Here is a 19,527-nt window from a genome sequence, read left to right on the forward strand (position 1 = left end):
CCCCGATTCATCCCACAACACTCCGGTCACTTGATAAAAAAATAAAAAAAAAGCCTCTCCCCTCCCTTCCTGAAAACAGGACGGGAGGGGCGCATTAGTCTCTATCACACAATGCGGCGCCTATGCGAGCGTACTCCAGTCAACAGAATCACACGGCATAACATTCGATTGGCTTGTCTCCGGCTTCCTTTCTCCCTCCTCCCCTCCCCGTTTGTTTCAGGGGAGGGGAGGGCTCCATGATGGACACAGATCTAAAGTCGGTCTCCATTCCTTCTGAATACTCGAACAAACAAGAAAACTATCACGGATTGTATCGTCCCTCTGCGAACTCGGCGAGGGACAGTGGACGGTTATTTTTTGATGATGATGATCAACGGTCAGATGGAACAATGCAAATACGAGCTGTTGTGTTACTGTTACTGGAGGGGCAGCACAGCAACACCACCGTCCCTCGGCGAACTCGGCTAGCCGAGTTGGAACGATACACAGTGACAGACACGTACATACCGGTAGATGGATAAATAATGACAATGTGTCTTTGCATCATTTTATCTGCCCGTCTGGCGTCTGCTCGATCCGTCATCATCATCATCATAAAAAATAAACAAAACAGTAACGTAGCCCCGATATGTTCCCTCAGTCCCTATGCTCATTCTTTAGCTCATACAAAAGCCAATTACAGACGAAGGGTAGATGGGATCAATGTGTACTTTTTTCCCTCGTAAAAGTAGACATTCAGGGCTTTCATTCGGTGTATAGGATATTTTTTGTGTTCATTTTTATAACTGCCTGTCAACGTCTGACATAAAATGGTCCCTAACTAGGCTTTCTGTTCAAGAAGAGCACGTTACTACAAAAGCAGGTGTTACATAAAGGTAAATATCTCCAGAATGGAAGTGGATTTTTTTTAATTGGAGTGGACAAATTAAGCTTTCTTTTGAGGTATGCAGTGTGCTTCTCGCTATAAGAGAACATTTGCTGTCGGCCTTGGAAAAGGTTGGTCGTCCAATGCTATCAGCGTAGCGTCAGAGGTAATCAGGCGGCGGTAATCGCTCGCACGTGTTGTGTTAAGAAGGTTCAATTTGAGGCTAAGTTCCATATATACAATAACATTAGTTTAGAAAGGTGCAATTTGAGCATGATAGTGCGAGAAGAGGGCGAGGTTGATTTTGCGGGTTGCTTCCCTGTTGTAGAGGTGGAACATTGTTGCTACCGTCTTCTCAACGCTGAGCTTGAGGTGCCAGTAGCCACAGCTAAATTAGTTTCATTATGTGTCAAAACAAAAAGTGATGCAGACATCTAATCTAAGACAATGTCTGCTTAAACCTCAAGAATAGTACTCAAGTGAAAGTCCTTGATTTGTCTCGAGTACGGTCTGGAGTCCACATTGTCATTTACTCGGTCTTGTCTGTCTCACGACGTACTAAAATTAAAAATATGGTTTTCACACTTTTAGAGCATAATGTGGTCATCATATGGGCATAACTAACAATAGATGCCAAAACAATGGGACATTTTCATTTGTATTTTTATATCAAAGGTCCATAAAAAGGCAATTTTAATTATACTTTTTCATTCACCTATTTTATTATTCTTTTATTCAGATGGATCCCCATTAGCTGCCACCGAAGTAGCAGCTACTCTTCCTGGGGTCCATGACAAAAACAATACATATAACACAACACAATAAAAAAATAACACTGCACAATAAAAACAGGTGCAATCTTGAAAAAAATACATTCATAATACAAAATACAAATGCATTTAAGACATTCAAAATACAGAGAAAATAAAAACACTAAACAAGACATCCCCTTAAATGATGTCAGTTAATTATAAAATTGGGGTAATTGATCAGGTGTCTCTTAAGGAGCCTCTTAAAACTAGCCTTACTGGGTGCTTCCGTGATTATAGTTGGTAACGTGTTCCATACTGAAATAGCCCTGAACATTACAGATCAGCAAACCGCATTTGTTCTGGGTTTTTCTTTGACCATGTGGCCACTAGTAGCCTGCCTGGTAGCATGACTATGACGATCTCTCACATACTGAATTTGTGAATACAGACATTTGATTCCCATAGCTGCACGTTCCTCCAAACACAGCTGATTTTGATTACAGAACTCCGTTTTTAATCTCATTCAAGATGACATCCAGACAGTGTATTACTCATTTTAAACTTAATCAGCTCACTAAAATATGTATCCGAAAACATTATAGGTTAGAAATAAGCCACGTAGCAAATATGCTTGGCTGGCCGTCTTTCTCTCCCTTGTAAACAAACAGTCTTCACCCGTGTGCAGCACAGCTACTAACGTCCCATATTGACTGAAGGGTGACGCTCTGATTGGTTCAGAAACGTACAGGCTTCTGTTTCAGACTAAAACTTAAAATAAAATAACCGAAAAAGTCATTGCAGTCCGACTTTAATTTGACTTGGACTTGACTCTTTGTCGGTCCAAGGGATTCGGGACTCTTCCCCCACCAAGTCCACTTGAGTCACAAGTCACAATGCAATGAAATCATTTTATTATACCCAATTACCCATATTCACATTAACATTATAAGAGAGCTGTCTGTATCGGCTATCTTGTTAAATAACGGAGCAGAGCTGATGTGCCTACCTGCTCTCGTAGTGTTTTCTGTACCTACCTATAATATAAAATGAGAGAACAAAAATCTGTTCTCCGTCTCACCTCCCGTAGGTCTCGGACTCGACCCCCTCCCACACTCGGTCTTGAGTCGGACTGTCGGACTTGCTCTTGACTTGGAGTCGCTTAGGTGGATTCGACTACAACACTAGTTTTATTCTATATACGTTGGTAATTGTAATTTATTTATATGGCCGATGTGATAATTTGTGTGATCAATTCTATTTTTCCAGTAGCCTACTGTTCAACAATGGACGCTACCCCCCCCCCTAGTTTAGTTTAGTTTAGTTCACGGTGTCGACTGCTGACTTGTGAGAGAGAAAATAAATCTTCAAAAGACGACATCTGTATGATGCGTGGCCATTATTTCACTGGACCTGTTACTGTGTAGCTCCATCTGCTTTCAATCAGCGCACATCAGGCTGTATATCAGGTCTAATTAGTGCATGCGGGCCTGCAGCGCAGAGCCTGGTGTGAGACATGAGCTTTCCGTGCGCTCTGAGCTCTAGCCCGCACGACACGGCCAGACTGTCGTGCCTATATGGCCTGCATTGCGTGGGACATGACGCACAATTTTTACGAGCTGTCTCTCTCTCTCTCTCTCTCATCTCAACTGCACGTGTTTGAGTGAGATTCCAAAACAATCGAATCAGAAGGTTAGATGGAGAGGAATTTGTGGGAAAGGAGTTGTGGTGGTGTATACACAATTGAATTGTATAAATAGAAGTGTGCGTAGCCATTGCCCTGGGGATTCAACCTGTTGGTGTGCTGACCACATAATCAAAAATCACACTTGTGTGAAGTCACTGAAGTGAGGGGCGCTCTTATCAATATACATTACATTCCGTGCTCAGCCAATCACAAATATCATTCCGAGTTCCGACCAATCACAATTGGCGTCTTCACTTTTCTGCCCTCACTTTTTATCCTCAATATGTACTTTGCTCAGCCAATCAAATCATCGCTATGGGGTGATGAGCCAATCAAATCATTGTGTTTGTGTTCACACAAACGGACAAAGCTGGGCATAGGAGGGGCTAGCGCCCGTCAAAAATATCTTGGGCTTACAGTATAGTATAGCATAGCACCTGTGTTGTATTGTATGTCATAGGTGGATATGGGAACTGATTGCAAAGTGCACTATCCTATAAGTCCTATACACTTAAATCCACTAAACTTAATTAACCGGTGTCCCTCAGGGCTCTATATTATGCTAGGTCCACTGCTTTTTTCCATCTAGACCAAATCTCTTGGCCGAAAATGGCAAATTAACAAGCTCACAATGTGGCACGATGTGTACAGTGAGTTTATAGATCTGCTATTTGTGCTTTAATGTTTGCCCCAGAATTGGGACTCTAGGGTTCAAATATTTAAGAATGTGCAGATCAAAGGGAACGTGATAAAAGTGTTCTTTGTTTGTGTGAACTAAGAATGATTGAGCTGCACAGGGAGGAAGGGGATAGATGAAGAGAAGAGGTGAGGTTAGTCGTATACCGGAGAAAGGGCAGAGCTCGGCTGAGCTGTGGGACTTTATTGGGAGAATTAACGTTAAGTGGTGTGGGGAGCATGTGGCCGGAGGTGTTGTAAAGAGTGGGGGTGGGTAACTGACAGGAGACTTGCTGGCCTTCAGGAGACGTTCCTTAGTCGCTCTGCGGCCGTTGAAAAAGTATTCCTTGCAGTAAATCATGACATTATACATCCACACAGCTAAAATTGTCCGATGAAGGTCAGGCAGAAATTCTGACCAGAGTTTGGCTGGGTTCTCCCTGACGCGCTACCAATCCAGAACCAGACAAACATCCAGACAAACATAGTTCTATCACCCTGTTGGCGGCGTGCAATTCCCTGACAATGTCCAAACATTGTAATTTCAATTTGCACACCCCCAAATCGTTACACAAAATGCAGGTATTTTAGGTAGGCCCAAATTGTTTTATTATTTTTAACACACTAATTGCAAGGCAAATGGCCTTAATTGTAACCCCAGCCTCTGAAATAAACAAGGCTGAAAAATGAAAGTGGTGATTATGGTTTGCTCAGGCCTGATGTGGGACTTGTGAAGCGGCTGCCAAAACGCGTTTTCATGTCACTGTTTCGAGTTCCTGCCCAACATAGACACACTGAATCACTCATCAGACTGCGTGCCTTAATGGAGGACGCTTCTAAGTGGCTCCGTGGTCCGGTAGGGGGAAAAGGCGCTATGAAATGGGCTGCCCCCGTCATTCTTTCCCTGATGGAATGTTCCATATGCTGTGCCCTCCACAATTACCCTGCCCCTGTGATGAGCACTGGAAAAACTGGACTTGACAAATAATATCGTTGCCATCGGGTGGAAACCTCATATGGCCAAAACTGTTACTTTTCAGGATTCAAATTCTAAAGTAGCAAAAAATGGCAGATCTATACGAGCTCACAGCGCTTTGCATCCGCAATACGTTGTATGCTTGTAGATCAGATATTTGTGCTGCTTTTGTATGACACTGTACTCTAGTATAATGAAGTAGCGCATTAGTTTATGTTTAAGAAACATGAAAAGTTTAAATATGGAGATACAAGGTTTCCGCCCGACAGCAATGATATCTACCAATGCCTCTTTTTCCAAGAAAACAGCTCAATAGTTATCGTGTGACCAGCAAAAATGCACAAACTGCCATATAACGTACAAGGAGGATTTTTAATGCTGCAATTAGAATAATCTTAAATGTCTGTATTATGATTCTTTATATGGCAGAGCTAAGCAAGAGACATTACCCAGTGGCCTGCGACCTTCTGTTATGAGATGTGACTGACCGCCAGTTAAGCAAACACACTTTATTATTTTTTCCACTATTGCTCCAGCACACTATGGTAGCCTCTACATGTCAAACATAGTATAAAACCTGCATATCTTTGCATATTCCCTGTTCTTATTTCCAGCGTGGCACATAGGGGGCGAGCCGTCTAGAAGAGCATTCATCTTTGTGTGTGTGTGTTTGTGTTTGTGTGTGTATGTGTCCGCAGCTCATTTTGCAAACCACTGGACCGACCATGTACCAAATGTCTTGTGCACGCTGTCAGTAGGGCAAGGAAGTGTCATAATCTGAGTATCTGACCCACCGTCTTGCCGATCAACTGAAAAGTCTTGCCGGAATATGGAGTTCCACCCTGATGTCATCAACATGACATCCACAATATGGAGTTCCACCCTGATGTCATCAACATGACATCCACAAACCACAAGGAACCCTCGCCTTTATTAGACCATCTTGTTTTTTCACAATGGTATCCATAACAGAATCCTTACAAAAAGTTGATGTTTCTTTTACACTTTTTTTCTCCCCAATGTAGTCGTTATGCCAGTTGGTTCCTCCCCACACACATTTCTGTGTGATGTCACTGCTTTTGTATCCTAATGACTCACCTGCCAGTGAGGAGCCCCCACCGGGAAGACGTGAAGCCGCCTTCTTACCCCTCCTGCCCAACACTCCCTGCTGTGCCAATTGTGTTCAAAGCTGGGTGCACCACGGTGGATTCAAACCCCAGGCTTTGTGGGGTCACTGTAGTGGCCACTGGGCAGGTAGCCTACCTTTCCACTGCGCCACCCGAGCACTAAAGTCAATGTTTTTGGCACCACTTTTTTGTACCACCACAAATACCAAAACAAGTCCAACACTTAAAGATCCAGGCCCCTATTTTCACGAGTGCAACGAGTGCAACGCTGTGCGGATGTGTCCAGCGCAATGTTACTATAGTATTTACACTATGCTATAATTGCTGTTGCGGCGAGCGCTAAATGTGCTAAACAGCCCTGAATTCGTCCTGGGTGTGTCTTGAGCGTTACATTAATAAAACCGTTAAAGACGTAGGGAAATTAAAAATATGTTTTTCACTCTACTTTTACACCCCATCTTTAAGAAACACAAGTGCCTGGCACTGTACCCAGCCCGGCTTATTGGACAGGCTTCTAGGGGCTGCAGCCCTGGGCACCAAGCTCTGGGGGGCACCAAATGCCAGGACAAAAAGGAAATAAAAGACTGGACTATTGCAAGTAACAGCCAAAATAGTGTCCTGAGGCTGCTGAAGTATAGTGGTGAAACAGTGCACCCCCCCCTCACCCCGCTGGTGAAGCAAAAATCTTCTGCAGCACCAGGCCGCAACCGTAACCAGTCCCGGACTATGAATTGTCTACTCCATCCCTGTGACGAGGACCAACATCCAGAGCCATCTGCAATGTGGCCTCTTGTCTTCACTGCTGCATTTCAGCAGATGAAATAGGCTCCTCTTAAGGATTGCCCCAGTACCTTTCAGCTCTCTGTGTAAGACTTGGGCTCAACTTTCCGATCATTCCGTTTCAGTGGCATCAGCTTTGTCATCAAAGCAATACTTTTTTTTGTTTTGTTTTTTGTTTTTTAACTTTGCGTCTTTCTTGGCTTGAGCTGTGTCCGACTTACATTTGTGACTGTGGGAATCTGAGTTGAAGTTGCTGGCAGCATTAGAAGCTGAACCGGAGACTTTGCACATGCCAGCAGTGTTGCTCTGTATGCCATTAGAGCAAAGTACCTTCTCCCCACTCATTATCCCTTTTCATCAGGTTCTTAACGATCTGCATTCCCTTTTCAGCTTTCTCTTTAGCCTGAGGGAACTCACTGTAACAAGTTCAAACTCATAATTGCTGGCAGAGTGGCAGATAATAGGAGTTACTAACTGGCATTGTCAAGGACCACCTTGCTGGGGACTTCATGTGTGTTATTAAACTGTTAGAGCTTGGGAGGAGTGCATTTTCCTGTTAGTTGGAAGTGGATATAGTCCTTTTCCCTGGAAATGAAGCAAGTCCACCTTGACCAGCTTCCATGCATGTGGCTGAATCTCAGAAATGTCTCTGTTCATTCCTAACCAGTGAATGGTGTCCTTAGCAAGCCTTCTAGTTTTCTTCAGCAACACGTTTCCCTGTTGGAGTGTCTGGGGGAAAACTTCACGCCATACAGTGGAAATGACTATGTTGCCACTTTAATGCAGCAATCGGATCCAATGGCGTTATGGGTGTTTTGGCCAGTCATTCATTGTTCATGGGCAGTATTTGTAGCTGTTGATCTACTATTGTTATTCTAACATTTTCCAATGTGTCACTCACTCACAGCTCACAACGCTTGGTCAAAATGATTGTGATAATTGATTTTATCCATATCACCCGGTAGGGGTGATATTATCCATATCACCCGGTAGGGGTCAAGCTGTCATTCAGAAATGTGATCCCTTGCTTGGCGATCCCACACTCATGTCTGTTTAACTTCAATCCATATTTGTGTACTCTTTGCAATGCTTTATGCAATCTGCTGTTCCACTGTGCCCCAAATGTTGACCTCATCTATGTACAATCATACCCTCAAGACCTTCAAATATGGTCTCCATGCTGCTGTGGAACATCTCAGGAGCCGGCGAGATGCCAAAGGGCAGGTTCTGGCTGCCGTACCTCCCAGATGATGTGTTGAACGTGCACCGTTAAGCGCTTACTTCATCCGAATGCATTTGCCAAAAGCTGTTTGATGCATCCAGCTTTGTAAATCGCTGCCATTACACTGAGAATTTCTTCACTTTTGGGTGTCTGATATCACTCTCTGTCGATGTTCTCATTGAGGTCCTTTGGCCCCAGACTCTCAGGTTCCCAGTGTGGGCACACACATTTTCTCTGGGTGGCAGGAACAGGGGGCATGCACTACAGCAGGGGTTCCCAAAGTTGGGGTCGGGATCCCACATGGGGTCGCAGGACACTGACGCAGGGGTCGCAAAATTATTTTGGGTCATTACTTGCGCAAGCAGAGCGTGGAAGTAATAGTTTTCGTCCAGTGCTTCGATGCGTATGTCGCCGTTTGATGTGTATGCGCCGTGCCAGCGTATGACGTAATGACTACTTGTGCTTAATATGGCAGTGGTGTCAGATTACATACATGTATACATAGGGGCATTACCTTTAATCATAGAGCTGTATTCTAGAACACAGCGCCCTCTGCTTGCGCACTAGCCATTTATGGCCTACTAGTTTATGGCCATTTATGGCCTACTTGTGTGCAACAAGCAAGTAGGCACTCGACAGAGTGCAGTTCTAGTTCAAAATATTACACACCTGAATCGAATTCAACACAATGAGTGAAATACAATGTAAAAATCACACCCGTGTGAACTGAGTGGTGTAAGGTCTTATATAGCCTGATCAGCTCTGATCTGACGTAATGTCTGACGTAATTAAATCACACCCGGGTGAACTGGGTGACGGTAGCAAGCATGCTCATTTTTTGGTACGAACAGACAGACAGACAGACAGACAGACAGACACGTAAACTAACAAAGCCAGTCGTAGGAGTGGTTTACACCACTCAAAAATGATTACAAATACATTTTAAGCATGATCGTTACAAAACCTCTATAGCCATAGAATTAATACATTACATGTGGGGACAAATGCTCACAAATGTGCATGTTTATGTGCATAAAATGACCACCGGCCGGGGTTAGGTCGGGGTCGCGAGTCAATGGAAGTATTATTTTGGTGTTGTGGGCTGAAAAGTTTGGGAACCCATGCATACAGCACAGGTTTTCAAACAGTGGTGCATGCCGAGTGGTAAACAGAGTGGTAAACAGAGTGGTAAACAGAGTGGTAAACAGAGTGGTAAACAGAGTGGTAAACAGAGTGGTAAACAGAGTTTTAAGGCCTTCTATAAACAGCTTTTGTCCCCACACGTTTCAAGATTTGCCATTGACAATGAAAGGGGAATAGAGCACCGAAGTCTGACGTCATTTTCAGTAGAGGGAGCCAGTCCACAGGTTCTATAGTAGACTATAGTCTACTATAGACTATAGTCTATAGTAGACTATAGTCTACTATAGTAGACTATAGTCCCCTGAGGTTATCCAAGCCCTGAACCAAGCCCTCTACTATACTACTATACTATAGTCTACTATACTATACTACTATTCTATTCTACTATACTATAGTCTACTATAGTCTACTATAGTAGACTATAGTAGACTATAGTCTACTATAGTAGACTATAGTAGACTATAGTCTACTATAGTCTACTATAGTAGACTATAGTCTACTATAGTAGACTATAGTCTACTATAGTAGACTATAGTAGACTATAGTCTACTATAGTCTACTATAGTAGACTATAGTCTACTATAGAGCAGTGGACAGCCGTCCAGTGGTGGTGGTAAAGCCCTTTTTCTCTTGAGTTTACTATTGTTTTGTGGTTTATTTTGAGTTGCTGCGTTTTGTTGAATATTACCACCACCCTGGATAGGTGAGCCTGCCCAGCTCCCCTCATTCCCCCGGTACTGGCTTGTAGTGGTGCGTTATCAATATATTTATTTTAATATACATAACTATATGCACTTTATAGTCACCTGCAATTTAAACCTATTAGGAGCCTCATTTTATAGTTGAACCGTACTATTGCTGAATGAAATGTCTTATTGCTGGAGTTGTTTTATTAATTATATATTGCTGACCAATTAATTTAAATAAAGACTTTTGTACACACGTTTCTGCCTGCCTTGCCTATATTGTATACTGAATCTGTGTTTGGGAGTCATTACGTGCTCCGGGTGTCCAGTATTGTATCTTAGTAAATATCTCCTGGGGCGCAATTCCCCAGGTGGCGTAGTTGGCTACATTAAACAATACCACCCTACCACATTTGCATTGAAATCCCCATTTTAGGCATGGGGGTGCAGGGGGGGCAACGCCCCCTGGCAACCCTCGGGTTGAGAACCCCTGCTTTAAGAGACCGGCATCACTATGGTTACAAATCTGCTGTAAAGCAGGTTGTCTCTGGGTGACTAACGTGAGTTGTTGCTGTGTTGTTATCCTGCCGAAGCTTTTCAGTAAACTTTACTATTTTGATTATAATCATTGTGTGGACATTCGAGACATATTACAAAGATGCCCCCGCCAGCCCGCCCCTCTGCAATGAACTAGCCTACTTATTTCCGCAGTTTTCTAAAGTGCACTGACAGCAATCGGGTAAATAAACAAACTTGCAGGATTGCAGTGTCCTGTCAATGCCGGTTGTTGTTGTAACTTCTGGCTTCTGACTGTAGTTTGTAATCATCTCTCTTATCATGCAATGATGACTCGCTGTCCGGCTGTAGTACGTGTGTGTGTGTGTTTGTGTGTGTTGCTGTACTACCTAAATAACTCATTTTTAGGGGTTAGGGCATTGTAAAAAACGCAAAAATAATAAAATAAAGGTTTCCTTCCCAATGTTTCGCACCCCCTGGGGTCAAGTTACACCCATGATTTTAGGCCGCTTCATATAAGAACTGTGTTTGAAAAATAAACCGATCATCCCGGCCTTTCTGTCAAGGGGTGGCTGTGTGTCATTAATGATGTCCAATTTGATACAGCCAGTTTCTGGAGAAAATGGAATTAATGTGGCAAAACCCTTGAAACGAAACATTAAATATCAATAAAAAGAAATTTAAAAAATGAATTAACATGTCAGTTTCTGTTGTGTGACGGGCAGCTGCAGCCACCCCGCCTACCCAGAAATGTAGTCTCTGGGTTGTTTGACTCGTTTCTAACGCTTATTTTGTTACTCTTTGGGTATATTTGTACATTTCCACCTTCAGTCGATGCTTCATATCCATATGAGTGAAAAGGCCGGGATGATCGGTTTATTTTTCAAACACAGTTATTATATGAAGAGATCTAAAATCCCCCTATGGTGATTTCAATGCAAACTAGAAAAAGTGCCCTTCTGGGCACAGGTCTCCACCAGGAGGATAGGAATGTGTGTGTGATGTTTGGCAAAATGTTTAGGAGCAATATAAATGTGTGTGTGTGTGTGTGTGTGTGTGTGTGTGTGTGTGTGTGTGTGTGTGTGTGTGTGTGTGTGTGTGTGTGTGTGTGTGTGTGTGTGTGTGTGTGTGTGTGTGTGTGTGTGTGTGTGTGTGTGTGACGCGGCTTGGCCTGTTGTAGCGCCACCATGAGGCTGATTTGAAAACTGTCAAGTGGCATTTCTTCCAAAGCCTAGTTAAGTGGGAATATGCATGCACAGTTTCACCACAATCGGACGCTGCGTTGAGTAGTTGTGGCGATTTGTACAAAACGGGTACAAAGCGGGCTACTCCTGAAAAGTTTAGAAGCCAATCGTAGCCAATGAGGGTGGATTATGAGAAATAAAACAAACCCGTCTTGATCATATGACTATGAAGAGCATGTGTACCGAAGGAGTAATATTAGAAAATGTGTTTTACATATGTCGGCCTCCTGGTGGCGCTATAAAGAGCAGATGTGAAAAATTCCAGGCAAAGGTTTTTCCTTGGCCTCTAGGGAGTTGGCATACAAAGTTATCCACAGATCCGTGCAGTTAGAGGTAAAAACACTTTCGGCCAGTTATAGCGCCACCATGAGGCTGAGTTGAAAATGTTCATGGCATGGCATTTCCTCCTCGGCCTAGTGGGAATGTGCGTGCACAATTTCACGGAAATCACACGATGTGTTCATGATTTGCAGCATTTTGTTTGAAACTGAGCACTTTTGGAAGCCAATCTTAGCCAATCAGGATGGAGTCTGAGAAATCTGAAAGACGAGTTTCGTTGAATGGCTCTAGAGAGACTGTGTACCAATTTGCGTGATGTTTGGACAAAATCTGTATGTGTACTGTCCAAAAACTTGTTTTGCACAAAGCGGCCTCCTGGTGGCGCTATAAAAGGCCGTTCTGGAAATTTTGGGGCAGAGGTTCATCGTTGGCATCCAGGGAGTGTGTGTGCAAAATTTGGCATCGACCGGGTTAACGGTGCTGGAGATTAGCTGTTCACAGACGGAAGGACGGGGACACACGGACACACACACGGACACACGGACGGACGGACGGACGGACGGACGGACGGACGGAGTGCAAAACATACTCTCTCCCCATGCCTTCGGCCTGGTGGAGACAATAAAAATCACACCCGTGTGAACTGAGTGGTGTAAGGTCTTATATAGACTGATCAACTGTGGTCTGACGTAATGTCTGACGTAATGAAATCACACCCGTGTGAACTGAGTGACCATAGCAACCATGCTCATTTTTTGGTACGAACAGACACGTAAACTAACAAAGCTGAAATCACACCCGTGTGAACTGGGTGACCGTAGCAACCATGCTCATTTTTTGGTACGAACAGACAGACAGACAGACAGACAGACACGTAAACTAACAAAGCCAGTCGTAGGAGTGGTTTACACCACTACAAACCTGTGGACTGGCGCCCTCTACTGATAGTGACGTCAGGACTTCGGTGCTCTATTCAGGTCAAATGTCTGCTAAATCTTATCCCCACACAATGAACGGAGAAATTACATCAGAATTCCGCTAAATATGACGTAAATTAAACATCAAAACATTAAACGCCATTGACATTGAAGGGAAAATGTATGTCATATGTAAACGAGCAAATCAGCTAACCACTCACAGGCATTCTGATTGGCCACTGGCCAGTATGAGATGATGTATGATGATAAGAGATGATAATTCCGCTAAATATGACGTAAATTTAACGTAAAAACATTAAACGCCATTGACATTCAAGGGAAAACTTACGTCATATGTAAACGAGCATGTTAGTGGGCTTGGCCAATAAGGAAGCACCTTATGTAACCTTATGTAGCAGTGTCAAATGTCCACATGATGTACGATGACAAGAGCACCCCTCATTTCACATGGGTGTGATTTTTCTTTTATGATCCCCCATTATAAAAGAAAAATCACACCTGTGTGAAGTGAGGGGCGCTCTTACCATCGTACATCATGGCGTAACATGTCGATTTGATCAGAAACATGACGTAAATTCTCCATTCATTGTCAATGGCATTTAATGTCGCCGATTTGGATGCAGTGCCCGGTGTCGGGTCGGTCGGACTCACGGTTGTCCAGAACTGCCCCAAAAAGGCCTCTACCTGGGCTCTGGACAGGGCCCCAGGGTCCATATATGGAGCTGGCCTGTTCAGACATCATTCTGACGTCTGCATAGACTCCATATTTGGGCATGCCTGACAAAGAACTCCATATATGGGCATAAAAGGGACACAGACATACGACACAGACGACTTGTGCCAAGTCGACAACAACAAAATATTCTGCCTCTCTTGCCTACTGGTGTCAATGCTCACATCAAACTGATATTGGTTGACTATACACATTTTTATTTTGCTAGAGAATTTATACTGGTAGTGTGATTTTGAACTGTTTCACAATACAATTACAAGGTGGCATAAACATTTCTTAGGCTGTTTCCTGTTTAAAGCAGAAAACATATGAAGGTGTTTCCAGGAAACAAACACACAAACAAACCTGGAGTTGGTGTTAACTCTAGGAAATGTTAATGGAACATTTTGGAGAAGTACCTTTATAGATGACAGACAATATTTGGATTTACATCATACTCTGATATACAATCCAGGGTTATACCAAAGTTCAACATTGCTTTAAGAGTACAAGAGGTCCTACAGTAGATCGGAGCGTCCATTTAATAAAGCACAAAATATCCCCTGGGAAAAACTGATATGGATCAAATGAAGCCTCCCAAACATTTGAAGTCCATATGGAAAGTTCACAGAGAACATTCAAACCAACATGTGGCGGCAGTGGCTCAGGGGTAGAGTGTCCGGTAGAGCGGCCGCCGGCCGGATGGGAAAACCGTGAGCTTTCCAAGTTGCCAGTTCGATCCAGGGCTCCCCAGAGTTAGTGTCGAAGTGTCCTTGAGCAAGAATCTGAACGTTTAATTGCTCCCGATGTGCAGGTTGATGCCTTGCATGGCTTCTTCCGCCATCGGTGTATGAATGTGTGTGTAAATGGGCGAATGTAAGTAATGCACAATCTCTCATCTATGTAAAGCGCTTTGGATAAAAGCTCTATATAAATGCACCATTTATTTAACATGTCAATATTACATGAAAACTATTGCAGCTGGCGGGAAAAGTGGTGATCAGCCACTGACTGCTCACCACAGTGGCTGCTCACCACTTTGTGACAAGCCAATGCCATTGAAATATACAATACTACATTCTACCACAACACACAAACTGCATAGTGTGCCGTGCCTATGCCTCGGCCAACGCCAAACCACAACAGAAACAAAATCTGCTCTGCTATGAAAAATCTGCATTTTATTTTATTATATTTTTATTTTTTGTAATTATGTATGCATGTATTTTGTGTATGTGTATATATATATATATTTTTTTCCGACTATCCTTGGGATTGTGGGTGGGGGAAGGGTGGGATAGGGGATTGAGTTTTATTTTTATATTTTATATGTTTGATACATATGTTTAATACTTGCCCCTGGGCTACTGTTACAAAAACCTGAATAAAAAGATTTTGAAAAGAAAGAAATATACAATACTGTATGTTTGGTTTAGCAGAAGCTGGGGATAAAGACAAGCTAAACAAAGGCATTGAACGCTTTAATTATTATTGCTTACCTCAAGTAAGCGCATCAGTGACGTGTTTTAGTGCTGAGTGCAATCGTCAAATGAATCGACAGATTCAGTCATCGCAGACCTGAGACTAAAAGATCAATGCTCAGTAGCCACGATGAGCAAAGTGATAAACAAGTTAAGATGAACATGGTGAGACAGTGGCAGTATGGACACATTCCGTAACGGGTCTCATGGTCGCAGCCTACGTATTTCCTGTAGGCGGAGACGACACATCTGCGGTTTCCCCGCACCAAGCTTCTACTACAGTGAATGGAAAAGTGACTGATGTTAGTCTGCCTCAAACGTTACTCTTTTACCTGTGTTGTAGCGACTACTTCTTCCCATCAAATCAAATAGAAGTAGTGGTATAGTAGTAGTAGTAGTACATTTATTTGTATAGCACCTTTTACAGAGAGGACTCACAAAGTGCTTCACATGATGCAATAAAATACAAGAAAAGGAAAAACAAGGCGGATACAAATTGCTGTACAATTCAAATAAAATGACAATACAAGCGTAATGAAAAAATAAATATACGCAATATATAACAGGAAAATCAGGTTGAACCATCTACAAATGCTTGTGCAAAAAGGAACGTTTTAAGGCTGTTTTTAAAAATGTCCACAGAGGGTGCAAATCTCAGGGCTATTGGAAGAGCATTCCAGAGTTTGGCTGCTACAGCCTGAAAAGCTTTGTCACCTTTTGTCTTCAGTTTGGTGGAGGGTGGGTCTAATAGACCCTGTTTTGCAGACCTGAGGGCTCTACTGGGCACATAACGTGGCACCAGATCAATTAAGTAGCCCGGGGCCTGACCATGCATGGCTCTAAAAGTGAGCACCAGAACCTTGAACTGGACCCTGAAATTTACCGGGAGCCAGTGCAAGGAGGCCAGGACTGGCGTGATGTGGCAGCGTCTGCTGGACCTGGTTAGAAGTCTGGCTGCAGAGTTTTGGATCAGTTGGAGGCGGTCCATGGAGGTTTTGTTTAAACAGGTAAAAAGAGAATTGCAATAGTCCAGGCGTGAAGAGACAAATGCATGAATAATGAGTTCCAGTTCTGTGTATGAGACTATGGATCTGAGCTTGGCGATGTTTCTGAGGTGGAAAAAGCATGACCGGGTAACTGATTTGATGTGAGTGTCGAGGTGCATTGACTGATCAAAGTAGACGCCAAGGTTTCTGAGGGTAGGACGCACGTTGGGTTTGAGTGGCCCAATACAGTCTATCACCTTGGGAACAATGTTTTCGGGGGCTACAATGAGTACTTCTGTTTTTTCATTGTTCAACTGCAGGAAGTTTTCTGCCATCCAGGCCTTAATGGCTGATATACAGTCAAGTAAAACTTTAAAATTAAAATCAGTTGGGCACTTGGTGTTAAAAGAATAATAGAGCTGGATGTCATCTGCGTAAAAGTGGTATGAAATATTATTAAAAGTGCTAATGAGGTGTCCTAAGGGTAGCATATATAGTGAAAATAAGGTTGGACCAAGCACCGAGCCCTGGGGCACCCCACAGGAGAGGGGGACAGAATCGGAAACATGGGGGCCCACCGCCACTGAAAACTTTCTGCCTATAAGGTATGAGGAAAACCAGTCCAGGGCTTTACCCGTGACCCCCACTCTATCTCTGAGCCTATCAATTAATATGTTGTAATCGATCGTGTCAAAAGCGGCACTGAGGTCCAACAGGACCAAAATTGACCCTTTCCCGGCATCAGATGCCATCATTAAGTCGTTTGATACTCTTAAAAGTGCTGTCTCAGTGGAGTGCATCTGTCTAAAACCGGACTGGAATTTATCTAAAATGTCATTGTTATTTAAAACTGTTAAAAGTTGTTCAGCAACAATCTTTTCTAAAATCTTGGAAATAAAAGGGAGCTTAGAAATGGGCCGATAGCTACTTGGCAGAGCTGGATCTAAACCAGCCTTTTTTTTTTTAAAGTGGCTGAACAGTGGCACTTTTAAAATAGGAGGGTACCTGGCCAGAGACCAGTGAGTGATTAATGATGTTGAGCAGGGATGGACCTATGCAGCTAAAAACATTTTTCAGCATGGTGGTTGGGATGATATCTAGTGGACTGGAGGAGGTTTTCATGCTGCTTACTATCTGTGTTAAATGATGGAGGGAAATGGGTGCAAATGTATCCAGGATTGACTGATGATGGTGGTTAGGGACTAGATGGTGGGTGGGATTAGAGGGCATGATACCTGCCCTAATGTTGGCAACTTTGTTTACAAAGAATAGGAGGAATTCATTGCAATCCTTTGCAGAGAAAACATAAGGATTGGGTGTGGGAGGACAGACAATATTGTTAATGGTATCAAAAAGGACCTTTGGGTTTCGTTTACTGGATAAAATTAGTTTACTAAAATACGTGGCTCGTGCATTTTTGACCATAGAGTTAAAATCAATTAAAAGCGATTTAAGATGTAGGCGGTGGACTTCGAGATTGGAGGACTTCCACTGGCGCTCAGCCCTTCTGCACTCACGTTTGAGACGGTGAGTGTCCTCGTTTAGCCATGGGGTTTTATTTAAAATGCGGACAGTGCAAGATTTAAAAGGAGCAACTACATCTAAAATATCAGTACAGTGAGAGTTAAAAGAACGAACTAAAACATCAATATCATCGCTTATATTTGGGGGCAGTTGAATTATATTGTTAAAAGCAGCAGAAAACTTTTCGGCTGATACACTATTTATGATGCGTGAGCGCTTAATGCGTGTTCCGGCCATACAGTCGGGACTAAAAGATATATTAAAAACAAGGGATTTATGGTCCGTCATGGCATGATCACTGGTAATAATGTTGTCCAAATCTAAGCCAAAACTAAAAACAAGATCGAGGGTGTTTCCCTGATTATGGGTGGGACCTGTAGCATGATGAACCAGATTAAAGGATTCAGTGATGCTGAGGAAGTTCATGGCAGAAAGGTCAGTGCTTTTGTTGACATGAAAATTAAAATCTCCCAGTAATACATATTTCTCAAGCTTAATAATGGAGGTTAAAAGGTTGCTAAAGTCAGATAAAAAGGAGCTGCTAAAACCAGGTGGGCGATAGATTAAAATACAATAAAAAGGGTCAGTACGCCCTACTTTAGTAATTAAAAGTTCAAAGGAGCTATATGTATCAGAGCTCACTGCCCGGGGAGAAAAACTGTCTCTGCATATAGTAGCCAAGCCACCTCCGATGTTGGACCCGGCTGGCCTGGAGGTGGAGGTGAACGAGCAACTCGGTGGGCACAGCTCTATCAGTGACGTAAAATCCTCTGCCCTTTGCCATGTTTCTGTAATGCAGAATATGTCCAGGCTATTTGATGTGAAAAAGTCATTCAGGAGGAATGATTTTTGAGTGATGGAGCGGGCATTTAGTAGGGCCATTTTAGTAGATTTGAGGCCGACTGGATGTGGGGGTGGGTGTAGCTGGAGGGATGACATGAGGGGTGTAATATTGCTGATATTTGCTCCTGTAGGCCTGCTGCTAGCGGGTGGTGCAATTGTGACTGATGGTGATCTATGGGAAATAATAACTGGGATGGAGGATATGATGGCTATGTGACTAAGTGGCAGTGCAGGGTTTAACTGGCGTCATTCAGATGAGAGGTGGTGAAGGATGTTTTTTGCGAGGATTTTAATGCCTTTGTGATTGGGGTGTATTTGGTCACGATACAGTGATGGGGATTTCCAGAAATCATCAAAGTTGCTGATGTAGCCATGGCCGCAGGCTTGGCAGAAATTGCGCAACCAGTTGTCTGCGCAGAGAATGCGGCTAAAGTTTTCTGGGCCACGGAGGAGAGTGGGGATTAATCCAAGGAAGATACATGATTTATTTAAGCTTTCAATGACACTGGCTAGGACCTCGTAGTCGGACCACATTTTGAAAGCTTGCTGCCTTCTGATGTCATATGTGCCAACATGGAGAAACACTGTGTGAATGGAGGGATGACGTTTGAGAATGCCAGGAATAACGGGGATCAGATCGATTATTTTTGCACCGGAGAAAGAATATGAAATGCAGTTGGGTATCGAAAGTCCACGGACTATGGAGTCACCTAAAATAATATATTCCAGTGGAGGGGTACAGGGGAGGTCCTTGTCATTAGCAGAGATAGAAGCAGCTGATCTAGTGTGTAGTGACAGTGAACTGGGCACAGCTGGACCTGATGGGGGGGGGGGAGGGGGCACTCGGCTGGAGGCGGTGGTCGTTGCACGTCGCGCTGGATGGATGATCGAGAGGGACTGGGAGACATCTGGTCTGGACACGCTGGGAGAAAGACGACGAGGCCGCTTTCCAACACGACCACCGTCAACTCTGGGTTTAGGAGTGGAGGTGAGGGAGCCAGAAGAAGAGCCCGAGGAGGAGTCCGGACCCGCGCGCTTCAGCGGACGGGACAGCAGCGAGCCAGGGTGCTGTGGATTCCTGGGGGAGTTAGCCA

Source organism: Electrona antarctica, assembly GCF_951216825.1.
Source record: "Electrona antarctica genome assembly, chromosome: 1".
NCBI classification, from domain to species: domain Eukaryota; kingdom Metazoa; phylum Chordata; class Actinopteri; order Myctophiformes; family Myctophidae; genus Electrona; species Electrona antarctica.